General features: G+C 36.0%; 1 protein-coding gene across 4 annotated transcripts in view; it reads right to left on the bottom strand.

Annotated features, from left to right (window-relative positions):
- The window catches only part of LOC131672143 (uncharacterized), a 984,265-nt gene extending 971,757 nt beyond the window's left edge, over positions 1-12,508 (bottom strand). For 2 of the 4 annotated variants that reach the window (XM_058949166.1, XM_058949174.1), the window contains exons 1-2: positions 11,891-12,505; positions 11,723-11,820 (exon numbers count right to left, since the gene is read on the bottom strand). The gene's annotated coding sequence lies outside the window, so the exon portion shown is untranslated. Of the gene's footprint in view, positions 1-11,722; positions 11,821-11,890 lie in introns of all 4 variants that reach the window. The other 2 variants (XM_058949194.1, XM_058949184.1) reach the window with 2 other exon arrangements.
- Between the last annotated feature and the right edge of the window lie 6,015 nt (positions 12,509-18,523).

Here is an 18,523-nt window from a genome sequence, read left to right as displayed (position 1 = left end):
CTCATTTCAACAACAAAAAATTCCGTTTCATCAAGACCATGCACGAGTGCAGACTTGCTTAGTTTCAATGGCTAAAATTAAGGAATTGAAGTTCAAATTAGTAGACCATCCACCGTATTCATCAGATTTGGCCCATAATGACTTTTTTTTATTCCCAAACCTAAAAACGTGGCTTGCCGAACAAAGATTTATCTCGAACGAAGAGATCATAACATAAATAAATAGCTATTTTGAGAAACTTCCACGATTATTTTTTTCTAATGTCTTAAAAAAATTTCAAGTCGTCGCGTTGAACAATAAGAGCTTTAATAAACGAATAGCAGTGGAATACAAAGGCACAGCGCAGCGCAAGCGAGAGAGAGAAGCATTCAGCGAGCACAAGAGAGAGAGAGGTACGAGCTAACACTTACAGGTAGAGGCGTTGCTCGGTGGCCTTGGCTCGATAGGCGGCAGGTGCGGCGGCTTGGCAGCCTCAGGAGGCGTTCGCTCTAAGGCGCGCGGCGCCGGCGGGAAGCGGGCAGCAAAAGCTGGCCCGCGGTAACAATCACGGTCGCCGTCCATTCACGCACACGTATCGGCACAAGCCCGGTTTCCTCTCGCAGGGAGATCGTAACGGCGTGGTAGCGAGGCGATCGGTAGCGCGTCGGCGAGTTCCTCTACTAGTCGCAGCAGGCCCGTGCACGCATTCCGAAGGTCGCTCTCTATTCTGCCGGCTTTTCGGCCGGTCGGTGCTCTCTCGCGCCCTCGCGCGTACCGCGGGATGTCGCGAAGCGTAATTGGCCAATGACACGCGGGGGGCGCGTAGCTCTCTCTCTCTCCCTTTCTTCCTCGCGGGCTCCTTAGCTCGCGCTCTCTGTCCCACTTACCTGCTCTTGGCTGCTGAAAGTGGGGACACATGGTAATGGGATACATTTATCGGGCGATACATTTATTGTTATGTAGGGGAGAGAGAGACATGACGAGTGATAACGCACTCGTTATAAGCTCCAGCTGGGCTTTTAAAGATTTGTTTTCGTTGACGAGATTTGTCACCTTTCGTCTCTCTGCTATCAGTTTCTAAAAAAAATTCATATTTATATTTATATTGTTACGAATGCGATTTATAATATCGAATTCGTACGTTTGTATCCACGGCAACGTCAGAATAAATATTTTTGTTGTTGTTTAGTTAGTTGACGCCTGAGCGTCAAATTGAAAGCATCACGTTTGTGTTTCAATAAAGTTTTAGTTTGTGTTATTTGCGTAGTTTTATTAACTATACGTAAACGTAACAATGTGTGTGTGTGTGTGTGTGTGTGTGTGTGTGTGTGTGCGTGAGTGTAGTTTATGTTACTGTCGTTTATGTGTTTCTATAACTTACATTTTTCTATTTCTGTACCGCATTGAAATGTCCCACTGGTCTGTAAAGATTTAGAATTATGTTAGTTTCATCCAAATTTATACTCTGTCTATCTCTCACGCGCTCTCTCTATTTCCAGCCCGCGATTGATCCTTTGAAGATGGTTTCAGATTTGGAGCTATCAATAGCTATTCCAAGCGCCACTTCCGGCAATTGTCCGGCGACTCGTCGTGATTCGAGTAGCTCCCGGTTGGCGTGATTGGGTCAGTCGGCGCTCCATCTCAGTGTCGGCACGTGCGCAAGTTTGCTTATTTATTTCAGGCCACGCAAAATCATGAATAAAGCAGACGCGTTCTATTTGGACGTTCTCTCTCTCTCTCTCTCTCTCTTCTCGCAAAAAGAGTTTTTACCTCATTAAATGGACTAAGAAGGGAGGCGGGGGATTACACATACATATTGTGCCCTACAATGTAAAATAAATTATATATATATAATTTATTTATATATATAAGGGGGCTCTACCCCCTGCTCGCTCTACTCACCAACCCCCTATTTTTATTAAAATACGAATAACACATAAAATTATATTTAATAAGAAAGTTTTAGCTTATAAAATATTTGAAAATTTCTTGAATTTAAACGTGTATTTTGTGTAAATTTGTAATTCAATTATGAGGGTTGGCGAGCGGAACGAGTAGTACATATAAAAGGAAGTCTTTTGGTTAGCTCAGATTTTCTCTTTCTATATATAAATGTAAGGCTTAAATTTTCATTCATCAAGCCTCGTCACGCCTCTTCATGCCTCCCCATTTCAAGAATTAGCTCCTCCTCAAGTAACGTGCAGATTCTGTTAAATTTAACGTTATTTTTTATGCCCCCTTGTGGTTTTTACCTCCTCACTCTTCCCCCATGCCTCTTCACTCCTTCTCACTCCTCCTCCCGCCTCCCCGCGCTTCCTCACGTCATTTTACTATAACTATAACATTAGTCTCATAACCACCTCAATAGCTTAACATAGTGATGTGTATGTATGTATATCCATGTACGGACTATTTTCGACTTTACGTCAGAAATGGCCTATTTTCAGACCTTTGAAAAAATGCACGCACACGCACACGCACACGCACACGCACACGCACACGCACACGCACACGCACACGCACACGCACACGCACACGCACACGCACACGCACACGCACACGCACACGCACACATTTTAAAAAATCTGAAAATTAAAAGTGTCCATTAAATCACGGAATATGGCAAGTGTCAAGGGCTTATTTTCAAGGCAGTTTTATAATAAAGACGTTTATCAAATTTGGACTTTTTTTAGTGAACTAATGCAATAACTCGGTAACTAAAAAGAATATCAAATAGATTTTTTCATGGTTATATTCATAAAAAAACATTAAAGTTTTTAAAAAGTAAATTATTATTAAGGTCCATTGACATTGTCAATTGTAATTCCGGATACAAAAATTAGCTATTTTTTCGCGTTTGCTTTTTTTTTATTTTGCGGCTATAGCCAAAGCAAATGGAATTATACAACTTTAAACCATGGCATTTTATTAACAATTGCACGCTCTACATCGTTTATATACATTTTTCTCATTTGTTGCATAGTTTCCGAGTAAAATAAGAAAATGTGTCGAAAAAAGGCCATTTTAACAATTTTCATTTTAACATTTACTGTAAAAAACGCACCAAGAAATTCTAGATGCAAACTATAGTGCGTTAATTACTATAATATTTCTGAGCGATTCCATCAATAAAATTCCTTCTCAGCTCACATCAGTTCCATTGCAATGGACAAATTATTTGATTTACGCTACGAAATACTTCCGCATCCACCTTATTTTCCAGATTTTGTTCCTTCCGATTATTTTTTGTTTTCGGACTTGAAAATTTGGCTTGCTGGTAAAAGATTTTCATCTAACAAAAAGGTAATTGCTGCGATAAATGAACATTTTGAGGAGTTTGATACAAATTACTTTTCAATTGGCATAAACACTACTACAATAAATTTATAGAGTTAAAAGGGGACTATGTTGAAAAATAAATTTTAATTATTTAAATAAATAGTTTTTTATTTAAAGTCATAGACTAATTGAACGACCGTCATAGTAAATAATATAAAAATAAACAAAATAAACTATATTAAAGCAAATCTTAAAAACAAAAACAGCCCAAGACACAGTAATATAAATGGACAATTACTTAAAGAACTACCTCTTATAGGAATAAGATTCATCACCATTATAATAAATGCGATAAATCGATTATTCTACTTCCTCGCCCAATGTAAAATATCAACAATTATATTAATTGCTAAACCAGAAAAGCCGCCTAAACTTGTTTCATTCTACAGACCTATTAGTCCCTCCCCACCCTAACAAAAATATATAAAAAAATAATAATTACAAGATTAAATAAATCTTAACAGAACAAAATATAATAGCTGAGCATCAATTTGGATTTTTAATAAACATGTGATAATATAACAAATTAACAGAACAACCTTTTAAATTAGAAAAACTTTTGAAATAAAAATGAATCTTGTACCGCAGTGTTTTAGGGATGTATTTTACCATTGTTTTCTTAGAGTTTGCTACAATATTTCAAATAAATAAAGACTCAACACAATTATGCACCCACAAAGTCAAAGAGAATTCGAACGCTACGATAAATGTATACATAAAAAAATACTATAACGTGGAACTTTCTCGGTAAGCTACGCTTGTACGAGTTAACTGCTGTCTAAAACGAAAGGAAGGAAAGAAATCGGAAATACAGCACGTCACGGGCAACGCCTGGATTGTAGCGAAACCTGATCCAGTAACTCAGAAATGCTATATGGTAAGATTCGTCTCGCCGGGCACGCGGAGAGTACCACGTGTCCAATCAATAGCTGAAAAACGCAAAAGCTATTGTGCGCAATCGTACGCGGAATAAGAAGTTGAATCAGGAGTGAGTCAGGCATAAATCTCAAAAAAATAAGTAGCAAAAATCGTACCACAGTGTAGCTTTAATACAATTAACAAAGGAACAGGTTGCAGCGTTTTGCAGCGGCAAGCGAGAGAGAATCCGCAGAAAAGCAGAGAGAAAAACAGCTAACGAGTCAGTATATACAATAAGCGAGTTTCGTAGTGAATCAGATTTGGTACAGACGTTATTGCACCTGTCAAACCAATATACAAGGCAACAGTCTTTCTCGCACTCTCTCATTGCAATTAGCCTCTATCTTGGTAGTAGCAAAAAGCGAGTCATTCGCAGATCCATAACATCGTCCAATCCCTTGAAATTGGTATCAAAAACTGACAAATCACCTCGCAACACTCTACGACCAAAACGGAAAGAAAAACGGCTTACCTTTTCAACAGTTTAATCAAAACTGAGTGGCGTGACCTGGAACGGCTCTTTCCCTCTCTTTCACTTTGTCTTACCACCGTTGCTCTAGCGGCAGATAATATACTGTCTCTATCCTGTAAGCGCGCACCTGTGGCAATGTATTCGTCTCATTCTTTCTCACTTACCTTATGAACTGCTCTGTGACACGAAAGTAGTATCTACGAGGGTGGATATAAGTACTTAGCCTACAAAAGAAAAACGAAAATTTTGGAAAAGTGGGGTTTTATTTTTCAACATAGTCTCCTTTTAGTTCGATACACTTGGCCCAGCGATGCTCCAACTTCTTTAACCCGTCTGAAAAATACGTTTCCTCGAGGTCTGAAAAGTAGACTTCCGTGGCAGCGATTACCTCCTCGTTCGACTCAAATTTCTGCCCGGCGAGTGACTTTTTCAAGTTTGGAAACAAAAAGAAGTCGCACGGGGCTAAATCTGGAGAATACGGTGGATGGGGCAGCAGTTCGTAGCCTAATTCGACCAATTTGGCCATGGCGATAGCGGCGGAGGTGTGAGCCGGTGCGTTGTCATGGTGGAAGAGCACTTTTTTCTTCGCCAAATGGGGCCGTTTTTTTTTAAATTCGACGTCGAATCGGCCCAATAATTCGGCATAGTACAGCTCTGTGACCGTTTTGCCCCTCTCCAGGTATTCAATGTAGATCACACCTTGTGAATCCCACAAAACGGTGGCCATCACCTTTCCGGCCGATGGGGCAGTCTCCGCCTTCTTCGGAGCACTTTCGCCGGGTAAAGTCCACTGTTTCGACTGTTCCTTGGTCTCTAGTGTATATCAGTGGATCCATGTTTCGTCTACTGTCACAAAACGTCGCAGAAACTCCTTCGGATTACGCTTAAACAGCGTCAGACATTACTCTGAAGTTGTCTCACGGTTGCGCTTGTTGTCCGGAGTGAGCAAATGCGGCACCCATCGCGCCGACAGCTTTCTCATGCCCAAAATTTCATGCAGGACATGACCCACGCGGTCTCTTCAGATGCCTACGATCTTAGCTATCTCGCGCACCTTCAATCGTTGATCTGCCAATACGAGATCGTGAATTTTGTCACGTTATCCTCCGTGGTAGCCGTTTTCGGAGCACCTGGACGTGGCTCTTCAAAAATCGACGTGCGACCACGTTGAAACTCGTTAAACCAATTTTTGACGGTCGCCATCGAAAGAGAAGAGTCACCGTACACAGTATCCAAGCGCTTTTTGATTTCGCTGCGCGATTTCCCTTCCAAAAACAAAAATCGAATCACCGACCGATACTGCTCTTTTTCCATTTTTCAAAAATCAACGGACACACTTGCTTTCACACGCTCTCAAAAAGAAACTACAACTCCGATCCGGCTGAAATCTTGACAGTAACCATCGAGAAGGTTGTACTACCTGATAGAATATTTCTTTTGCGAGAGTGGCACCATCGGGCAGTGAGGCTAAGTACTTATCGGACCACCCTCGTATTATGAACATCGAGAAATAGTGTAAGGAAAAAGGAAATATTACACAATACAAAGTACAAGTTCAAATACATAATGTAGAAAAAATTAAGAAGAAAGAGAGAGAGAGAGGGCGAGAGAGGCAAGTAAAACGAGGAAGATTTTCACTCGTTATATCCCTCCCCCAAACATTGGTTACGCAAGGTGGTACCAGCTCGAAAGCCGATCTCTCTCTCTCTCTCTCTCTCTCTCTCCCTCTCAAAAATAAATAAATAAATAAATTAAATAGAAAATTACAATTCAAAAATATCTTTATTAAAAAAAAATAGCGTTTTCTACGATATTACCCATCTCTCATAATCAAAGAACAAAGTCGTCGAGTTTGCACACAAAAAAAAATTAGATTTCGCAGGTCACGCGTTTCTGCTTCAAAATCAATATAAAAAAGAAACTAAATATATACCGTAGAAAAAATTAAGAAGAAGAGTATAACAAGGAAGATTTTCACTCGTTACAATACGCACGAAACAACCTTCAGTGGGACGAATTGGTACTCTTGGCACAACACGTGTATAACATAGTGAAACAGGATTCAATGGAATTTTAATCATATAAGGTATTATTTGGTAAATGTGCGCGCATATTCGTTCTAATGAGGACATGATAACACACAACGAGAATCTAACACTCAGAACATAATGTCAAAATACAAAAGAAAAACAGAACATAAGTGATCCATACAGACCAAATAAAGAGGGCAATAATTAGTGAAGTACCAATAAGATCTATCAAAATTGAAAACTTTCCTAAAAAGCTTTCCAAGAAAAGTAGCTCGAACAACCAGCTGGTCGCCATATAACTGTTGTACATTTTTATGTTTTTTTTCTTTACGGCCTGAAACGCCGAAGGAGCGTGCTCAAGTAACCGATACAACGTAAAAATTCGTCACACAACAAAACAGCGTAACGCATTCAATATATAATTCAAACAAGCTCGTCCATGCAACCATGATACCAGTCAGCACAAGCTCGTCAATCATTTGTTAAAAAGTAATGCAGTATGTGACGGAGAAAATCGCTTTAATAGCGATTTCTACTTCGTTCTTTGCCTTTTGGTACCTACGCACGTGTCCTCGTCAAACCGGACGTACATATGTATGTACTTGACCGTATCATTCACGTCCGGTTTGTTTATTTGAGGTGCGAATTATCGGAGCCAGAAGTGAAGACTGACGCGGACTTCTACTTTAGAGGCGAAGACACAAGAGAGAAAAGAGAAACAGAAAGCTGGAAAGAGAGGGAGAGAAAAGATTATGTAGCTCAACATATGAGCGAGTGAGTGCATACGAACGTCTACCTGAACGTTCACTCTATCTATTGTAGGACGCCAGACAAGTAACAGCAGCAAAGAGACCAACAGCATTCCTTCGGCAGTGTGGATCGCTGCGCCATTTTATGTGGGACGCGTTATCGAAGTTTGGTGAGACGGGTTGTCCGATTCTTTACAGCTTTCCCGGCACCTCACAAGCAGCCACCAGCGTCTCGAGTAACAATTGGAACAACAGTAGGAAAAACGGTAGCAACAGCAGAGGCAACAACAGTAACAGCAAGAGCAGCGACAGCAGTACGTAACAGCGTCCACTTTCTCTCTCTTTCTTTCTCACTCCACTATCACCGTAACCATGCGCAGAATTCGCGGAATTCGCAGAATTATGCATTAGTGCCACGATTGTGCACATTATGCGGTACTCAGGATCGGACGAAGGAAGCTCACCATTTCGTGGGCGTGCATTCGTGCCGATCCGCGGCGGTCGATCTATTCGCCCGCACCCATCGAATGTTCATCCTTGGAGACACGTCATTACGAGGTCATTTTTGTTCTTTCTTTGTATATTCTTTTATTTTATTTTCGTTCTAAATGGATCGGCAATAAAATTTGTTATTAAATAAATTGCCCGTGTTATTTCCATGCTGCGTTCTCTCCTTTCCATCGTAAGTTCTTTCGCGTGCCAACGTCACCACCTACAAGCCCAGCAGGTTCATTAATAGCGAAAAACATTCGTGCTTCCATTTCAAAAACGAGAGCGTGAGTGTCAGCGAGACAACGAGGAGGGACATAAGTAGACGCGAACGGGAACTAAGAGAGAGAGCGTGCGTGTGAGTGAGACAACCAATAGAGAAGGCAAGAGAAGGGATACCGATACGCTGATAGGAGCGACCAGTAGGGCTAACGAGCATGAGCGCAAAAAGGATGAATGATAGACAATTAATAACGAATAGATTGACCCACGCGTGCACCTTGACCGACCAATTGCAAATAGGATAGTGGTAGACCGACAAATAGAATAATTAGACACCAACTAATTAATAAGTAGTAAAATTACGTGGTAAAAAATAATGAAATAGATGGCACTGATAATCGAAGTGTCGCCACTTGGAGCCAACAAGATAAAAATCTACGAACGAAAGGAAAAGAGGAGCGAAACAGACGCGACGCTGCGCTAGCCATAGGCTATTCTCCTGGAAGCCGTAGCCGAGCCCGGATCGAACCTTCAACCAGTGTGTGAATCAAAGGAGCCATTTTTCATTGTGTGTGCCACGGGAAAAGAAAGAGAACGAGAGCCTCGTCGGACACCACCTGAGAGTGGTGTTCGAGGTCACGGAGGTCTGAGTTTCCTCTTCCGACTACTTACTCCTGAGCAGAGCCGCCTACCGAGGATCTGACTAGCCGACCGCCCTTATTCCTTACGTAGTTATTAGGGTTTTCGCGCTCCTTCTACGCTTGCAGGTGGCCAATAAGACCAGTGCAAGTTATACGAGGCAGCCCCACCCCCCCAGTTCGCGACGTTAATCGCCTGCTCAATACGAAATTGTTTGCTTCAATAACAAAAGAAAAGCCGCGAACCGGCCGGCTACGCCGCTGGTGAAAACCATCGAGAAAGGAAAAAATCGATGAATTATTTTCCCCGCTCCCCCGCCTCGTCTTAAAATATATAAATGTGTATCAAATAATGTCTAAAATTCAAACAAAATAGTTGTTTTACTGAAAAAAATGACTTTAAAAAAGAAAGCATTGTTTTCGGTAATAGGGAAAACAAGCCGATTTCTTTTCGAAATGTGTGGAAGATGTGGAAGTAAGTAATGCTCATGAAGTCATCAGCAAAATACTCATAAATCAAACAGAAATCAGTAAATTTTGTATAGTAAATGGATACAGACTGTACAATTCACCTTAGAAAACATGGCCTTATTTAAAGCAACAATAAAATAGTTTGAGGAAAACATTATAGTTTAGTCGAGTTTTTTTGACCAGCGGTATGAGAGAAAGCCGATAGGTCTCATGCTGCAAGGCACATTGGGCTGCCGCGCCGTTGTAACAATACGTAGGCTGAGGCATCTTCTTTTGAATGGTAACATTTCTTCCAATATATCAGGCATTTAAATTTTATCACCGATTGCTATAGAAGCAAACTTCAGACCTGCAATGGCTCGGTCGGTAGGGCAACGGACTCGCACCCGGTAGGCCCGGGTTCGATTCCCAGTCCCAGCTGATACAAGCACCACTGAAAAAAGTTTCATGTGTTTTGTTCTCAAACACATTGCAAGCCTCCGTCGCTGATTAGGACTGATGGAGCATAAATAGAGCGACGTTAAATTAAAAAAAAAAAAAAAAAAAGAAGCAAACTTCAAGAATTCATTGAAGCAAGAATAAAGAAAAAAATTTTTGAGTTATTTACAATAATTTAAAATAAAAGTTAAATAACTTTGAAAAAAAAATTACTTGTTATTGTTGTAATTATTTAGAAAGTTTAAGGTAATTTTATTATTTTTTAATTTTAGTTCAATACTTTTATTAATTTTTAAACGTAGTCTTTCCAAAAACTGTTATCAATTTTCCTTAATAATAAGTAACTTTTGCCATATTGAATATTTCAAGATGAAAATTCAGGGAAAAAAATTAGTTATTATGAATGCTCTGGATCTTACATGCAAAAAATTAATTAATATGTTTTTATAAGGCTATAACTTGGAAACTATTTAATCTAGCAGTTCCATATTTCCTAAAATTTATTTGTCAGTGGTAAAAAATAATTGCATGGAATATGAAAATATTCTTAAAATAATAATTAACTTACTTTTAATATTATAAATAATGGCTTTTTGGATAATAACTTATAATAGAACCAACAATATTTTAAGTTTAAGGACTTATTTTATCAGTATTTAAAAGACAAAAAAGTGGTGACCTATTTTCTTGTTGAAATAATAGTAAAAAGAATATAAATGAAACATAAGTAAAAGATATAATTAAAAGAATCGAAATCGTTTATCACCTTAAAATATATTAGGCTAGTATTAACATTGATTATTAATTTAATTTTCATAATATACATATATAGATATTTCAAATTAAAAGTTATAAAATTTTATATGAACTCAAACTTCATCAAGAATACATTGATAGAAAAATTAGAGTTTAACTGATGAGATAATTATCATCTCTCATGTATTATATTTATAAAATTTTGTTAAAATATTACAATAATTTCTAGATAAATATTTTGAGATGAAAAAACCTTCATTTGAGCAATATTTCACTCCAAATTGTTAAAAATTTCAAAAACCTAAAATATTGATTTAATATTATCAGATGCATAACACTAAAGTTCCTTTGCAAAATTCACTAAGTAACCAATAGATAATTAATAAAGTACAATGAAGTATATAATAAAATTATACATCAAGTGGCTTAAGCAAAATTCACATAAAATATTAATTGGATAATAATTTCAGAAAATTATATTTATTTATTTTTAAATATTTAACTATATTAATTGCACAAAAATCATTATGAGGATAGATTATACGAATTTAATTTTATAATTTATTATAACTAGGTAGAAAATTCTGTAACTAGTCAAAGTTCTCTAATCCAAATGAAATAAAAATAATTAAAAATTTTATTCTAGTCAACAAAAGCATTATGATATACAGCTGCTGTTGAATTGACTTTTATTAAAAATGTGATAAACTAACTAATTTGTATATATCCTATTTGTACATCATAACACATATAAACAGAAATTTAGAATACTATATGAGTATATAAAAATATAAATTAATTTACAGAATAAGTGACAACAAGTAAACAATGGTACTATATTTAAAAAAATATATAATAATAACTTAAACACTCGCACTTAATACAATTCAGAAGAATGTAATAATAATTTGATAACAGGACTTTAAATATATTCAAATAATAACTAGTTGTTAAAATCAAATGATTGAAAAAACTGTAAAGAAAAATATCTTATAATGTACGACAAAATTAATTGTAATTTGTATACATTCTATGATAACTTAGCAATTTTATATTTGAATTTTGATTAGGCTTATAAATCAATTGATATAGAACTTGCAGTATAAAAATAATACCACAATCATAATTAAAATATCTTAGTGATATCTAATTTGAATGAAAATATATAAAAATTAGAGTAAATAGTATATTGGTAGGTATATTGAATCAAAAATCACTTACCATTTTTTAAGGTTGCATCAAAGTCTAAATTTAAATCAATTAGATTCAGTTTCAACTCAACTTCATCATGATGTTCAATAATTCTGTACATGAAATCACTAAAACATTTTCAAGTCTGGTTTATACATTTTTTAATGAAATTGAATGGCTATTAACTTAAACACTTACACTTCTTTGATATGATTAAATCTTCAGAAATGAAACTGATTTTCTTTTTAATTTCCATACAATGAATCTAGTTTATTTTATCTTGACAGCTTTTTTGAAAAAAATATTCAGACAGAACAAAAAATTTTCAAGAAATGACACTTATGTTTGCCAATTTTTAAAGCATAATATACAAATAATCTATAGCTGATTTTGAATGAGTAGTAAATATAATAATTATTATTAATATTGCTACATTTTACAATATATTAATATCATCTTATTACTTGTACTATTATAGTTATAATTTTTATTGATAATTCACAAGCCGTAAGTAGATCAAAATTTAGAAGTCTTGACTATTGAAAGCAAAAAGCTGCCATCAACAATTTATTAATTTATACATAATAAATATAATGTTGAATTTAACCAAACGATTTCAAAGACTTCAAGGATGAACAAGTACTTTATTGGCAGTTTCAGTATTCCTATCAAAGTTCGCAATTAAATATATACTTAAATTAATTTTGTTAAGAATATCTTAGATAAAAATTTAGTTTTCCCCAATTTTCATACAAAAAACAAAGCTAAAGAAATTTATGTTTATTCTTTTACACTTTGCAATGCAACATGAATATGCTTAATATTCAAGATAATCAAACCCTAAACCTTAAACCGTCCGTTCGGTCAGAACCGTTGCCATATACATATGTAGCTATATGTACACATACAATCGGGTATTAATTCGTACAGACCTCATCTAATTCCGCGTGCATAATTAATGTGAAATATAATAAAAATATAAAAGCCGGTAGCGTTTTAATTGTCCAGTCCGATTATGTTTTGCAAATTTTTAGCTCATCTATAGTTTCTTCGTGATAAACTCATAGCAATAATTTTACCAACTGCGATTTCAAACTTCAATATCTTTTTTATTATACAATATGATTAATTTTCTGGAGTTCTAAAATATTGTGCCTGAGTCGTTTAAATTTGCTCAGTTGACTTCAATTAATAATATTCAATAGTTTATTTATAACTATTTTTTTTAAATAGGGAGTCTTTCATCTGCACGATTCTTACACTACGCATGCTCAAATGCATAAAGGTGTTATCGCAATTTGAACGAAAAGATTTGTTACGAGGAGGGCTCAATAAGTCTTTACAAAATCCAAGAGATAGCGCTCGTCACGCTTAAATTATGATGTTTTTGGCAAGCAATACTACTAACTAGATATCGTACAAAGTTTCAGTTCGATTCATAAGGTCGTTTTTTTGTGAGCTTTGGTTGAACAAAAAGTTATTGGTTTATTTGAAAAATGGAGAAAACAGTTTCGAGTGGTGATAAAACATTTTCATTTGAAAGGCCTTACACCAAAAGAAATCATAGTTGAGTTGAACGCCGTTCATGGCAAGTCTGCCCCTGTGTTTAAGACTATTTATAACTGGGTAAATAAATTTAAACGCGGCCGTACAACAACAAAAGATGAACCTCGTTCAGGACGCCCCGTAGAAGTGAGTGTTACGTCTCACGTAACGGCCACGAATTGACAAGAATTACTCAAACGCGACTGTCTCTTTTCGGTCTACACGCAAGCGCTTTACCACGGGTCCGAGACTCAAACGAAAGGAGGGCGGCAACGTACCTAAAGTACCGAGTGAATAAGTAATAATTAAATAATTTACCTGCAGTTTAACTGGTCCAGAAACTCGTACCTCAGAACCCAGAGATGAACATTGATTAGGTATAACTCTCAAATAAGTTATTATAGAAATAGATTTATAATATTTATTGATCGAATTACAGAATGTGCGTAGTGTCATAGAGTAGAATACAGAGTGTGTGTTACAATTGTTTTGTGTTCTCTTTTATAGCAGAAAATATATAAAAACTAATCGATAAAGGGTTAATCTCAGAAGGGGTAAGTGCGTCACTGAGATTAAAGTCAGCTATTAAATGACTATTGCTTTTAATTACAGGAACTCCCCTTCCATAAAAAATTCAAATTTCACTGCCATAAAATAGTCTGACTCGTCCTCGACGTAACACGCCCTTCCCTGAAGACCAGCGACACAGGGCGTTCACAAATTGGACCTGCCTATTTGAAATTGCGTACATCAAGATAATATACTTATACTTTGCACATAATGAAGCTACAATAATTACTACGTACTAAACACCCAATAATTTTACACATATATATGTTTGAATGAGAAAAACTTCGAAGCACTATAAAGTCTGTAATTTTCAAAAGGCAAGAAACCAGCACTCCACACTACGTTTAATCTTCTTAGAAATATTTCTTCTCCAATGGTGCCAGGTTTACATATACGGCATTTTTCTCCGGGTTGAAGGGCATTTTTATGGGCGGTTGACCAGCACTCTCAACAGATGAGGAAGATATTCTTCGGTCCGTGGATTAAATATTTTAAAATACACAGCTTACAAAAACGCCACAGCTAGAGGTCGAGAGCACTGTACACAGTTATAAAAAGTTAATAAGTCCGCAAAACCCACATCTCCATAAGGTAGATGTACAAATTCGGCGTATGTTCTTCCGTGTTCGATCCTTTCTCCATGAAAATATGCTACAAGATAGTCTATCCATATCTGCATATCTTCTCTTGTACATTCATCCGGTGGTCGAGGAACATACTCTACATACTGCAACTGGTCGTTTTCGTATATTAACTGCCACCTTTTCATGATGATTTGAAGCTGCTTGTTCGTTATATCCGGTCCGGGTACTAGTGGTAGGATTAGGTCGTATCCCATTATACGAGCGTAATCCTCCGATGCCTTTCAGTAGTCTTCGCAGCTGTCATAGCAAATCTGCCCTAAGGCTTGGGCCTGATTTGTTGGGTTACCCGCTCTGGATAGTCACCCCATTTTTACTGTTTCGCCGTTTAACCACAAGATGATTCCTCGTCGATACATTTCCGGTAAAACCACGTTGTCGTATGGTTCCGGACTGTTGAACAAGTTTAAGAGATCACTTATCACTTCTTCTTCTGTGATCACAAATCCGTGGTTTTCTTCATAAACTTCTTCCAACTTTTACAAGACCCTACTCACGAATATGTTATACAATTGCTTATAGACACAGACACAAAACTAGTTGACACTATGCTGTCTTACTAGCAACTAAGTCCCCTTTATTTTACTCTACCTTTCAAACCGGGAACTTAATCATTAATCTAGCTATAAAATTCTAATTTTGTTTCTTTCCTACTGCTAGATACCACTTAATTTATTCGAATTTGGAAGTTGCAGGAAATTGCAGTATAAATTCACTCTAATAATAATTTATTTATTTATTTCTATTTTTATATAAAGATAGCCCCAAAAAAAAATTTATTCACTAAGATTTAGCAAATAGTTACTGTTTTCTGAAAATAACTGGTCTACTTGCCTATTCCACGCTTGAATTAATTCACTACCTCCTTGATGGAATCGGCACCTTTCGTCATCATTTTCTAATGACTTCCGATGTTCGGAAAAGGGGCACTCCAAAATTTGCATCAACACGTCCTCACACTGTTTGCTTAAATGTAACGCCGTGCAGTAACGACAATTACGTACTGCTAATAATAGTACTTAACACTGCATAATATCCAAACGTAAGGCGGTTATCTGTATTAAGACTACCATAATCTATCTTAAATAGATGTTGAATGAAGATATCAGTACTTTGACTCACGGTTTGAAATAGCAAATTTTGGCTCCTGAATTAACTATCCTTTGGTACTGTAAGATATTCCGGATATTGAAATATCTCATTATTGTTTCTTAATGTAAAATGTTTGCCTCTGGCTTGTTGTTATGCCACTGTGAGTTCTGGTATTACTGAACCTAGCAGTGAATATCCCATCTTCGTTACACTTTCCTTGCATATTTCTTGAAATTCTGATAAGATATTATATACTATTTCCCCGATTAATTCATACGTGTTGGTTGCCTGGCAAGTCCGCACTTTGTATCCGTATTAACTTGCTGTTTTGTTCAACCAGCGGCAAGCTCCCCAGGGATAAATATGGAACGATTCGGGTGTCCAACAGTAGTTTTCACTCGTTTCGAACAGTCCTAGAGGATCTCGTTGCATAACACTTTTCTTGTTAAAGAGAAAACCGTGGCAAAATCCTCTTTCACTTATGAGTTTGATGGAAACATACTGAGCGTACATTTTTCACTGGATTATATTAATTGCTTGCTCTGTTGTTTTCTATGGACTAACTAATTTCCTCTTACTCTATTCGTTTTAATAGTGATTTTTTCTAATTCCCTACTTCTTTCTTTCTACTTTTATGTCCCAGGATGATTACCATTTTACAATCCATGACCTACTTTAGTCACACTAGGAAAGCTTTATTACCCACACCTGGCCTAACACTACAAATAACGTTCCCCCCGCAAAGCTAAATATTTTGCTAAAACTTCAACTAGCCGGCTGACTCCCTCAATAACAGGTATACTTATTTATTCTTTGATATTTATTGATTCTGAGCTTTCGATTCCTATTTGTTCAGACGATGCTTTCTTTAGTTCTTCATCCTGGGTTATTCTAATAGAGTTGGTAACATATTTTCATAGCCATGAACCTTTTTAGGAGGTATGCGGGGTATCTCGTAAAACGGTGGCCCCGTAAAATCGTATCTAAATCCGGTATCTAATTTCGACATTGGTATATATGTTTCGCTTACTGTAGTGCCTCTTCTACTTTGTTTTTTGTTGACATAGCGATATACTATAAACATAATTAGCGAGCTTCTAATTAAACATAAAATTGCAATGCTGATACAAATAAGGTTCTAAGTTGACAAGTTCGTTGTTTTTGATTCTACTTTTGTTGTTAGGGTATTGATCGGTTTTATCTCAATTTTAATTGTACTGTCTAACCGCTGGTCTATATTTAAAAGGGTTAGTCGAAAAGGCGGAATAATTAGATTTTTTATTACTTTATTGCCGGTCGCACCTCTATATACTTTTCCGTCGGCCCATATGTCACAAGACCTTGAGAGTTCAATTACGCCATAAGAAATCTTCGGAATAGATATCATTTTGTTAGTGCATTTAATTTTTAATGAATCATATTCTCTCGTGGAGAATAACCAGAGATGACTGCTAGCAGTTTTGATTAGGAAATAATCTTCATCTTGACTTAATTTAACATTACATTCATATAAAGTTTTGATTTTTGGCTTTACTAGCATGTTGAACTCACAAGATGCTTTGGTATTTTCTATTAATTCGACACTACATATTCTATAATATTTTACGATGTTACATAATTCAAAGGCCGTTTCACTCATAAAGAAATATGAATTATTAGTTTCTGATACAACAATGTAATCATTCCGCGGTTCAATGTATGCAGCGATTGACTTGTTTGTCTCAGATTGTTGAAAAACTGGAAAAGACATCATTTTGTACACGGCAAACTGTTCGGCATCTATGAACGGTAGTACTATTTCTACAATTAGTATTTTTTTATACATCATAAAATGTAACTGTGCTATGTCAGTAATATTTGCTGTATTAATATTAGGTTTAACAATGGATTTTAAAAGTGATGTCTTTTCTATTTCATGTATTACTGTTTGTAAGGTGTGCATAGCTAATAAATATTTGTTATATTTAAACATTTCAACCATTAATAACATAATTTCTTTACTTTTATGTTGTAGTTCTTTAATGAGTGAAATTGTTTTGTGATATATATAAGATAGATCGTTTATACGCACGTTAGTTGCTTTTTCTATAACTTTTTTTGTGTTACTCTTAATTTTGTCAACATGCAAAGTGTTGACAAGACGATTCAGGGAATCGTCAATATGATTAATATCCCTCAAATCATCCATAACATGCTGTATAATCGAAATTACTTCTATGTTGGATACATTATCTTCTATGAAGATGTTATTTAAAGTAGTTATTTGATTAGTAAGTACCTCGTTCCAAATGAAAATGTGTTGCATGTCAATGGTTATTAGTAAACTCCAATTTTCGCACGTAAAGGCTATACGTTCAATTTTATGAAACGCAATCTCTGGAATGTCTTCAATCAGATGAACGACGGGGTTTTCTTCTCGTCCCCTAACTGCCATAAATCCGAGAAGAAAATACAGGCAGATTGCTGCTTTTTTCATCTTGTTTGTTTTTTTCGATATAGATTACAATTATTATTCGATAAATTATATATATTTTTTTATACAAGTTTATAGGACCATTAACGTCAAATATACTATTGTTAATCCATACTTGGGTTAGGTCGTGTATTATCGTTATTACAATTTTTTTTTATAATACCCTTTTACAAATTTTATCTAATGAATCAAATACATTATGTGATTAAAATAAAGATCTTTGAATTTTTTGATATTGATTAGCTGCTAAATCTGTTGCGCTTGCAATATTTTCTAATTCATTTAGATTGTTGCTAATTTGTTCAGCGTGTGCAACTGCCTGCTGTAATGAACTATAAAATTTGTATTGACACATATATCTTTTTATGCCTTTGTTTAGGTCTTCAACAAAACAAATCGTTGCTAATTGTTCTCTTTCTTCCATAGTATCCGTAACTTCATCTAACTGTAATTGAGATAAATGGCCTGCAATCTTGTATGATTTTAATAAGTTTATGGCTCTTTTTCTAA

This window comes from Phymastichus coffea, unplaced genomic scaffold (assembly GCF_024137745.1).
Source record: "Phymastichus coffea isolate CEN01 unplaced genomic scaffold, Cenicafe_Pcof_1.1 PCOF00011, whole genome shotgun sequence".
Taxonomy (NCBI): domain Eukaryota; kingdom Metazoa; phylum Arthropoda; class Insecta; order Hymenoptera; family Eulophidae; genus Phymastichus; species Phymastichus coffea.
This window is presented reverse-complemented; position numbering and strand designations above follow the sequence as displayed.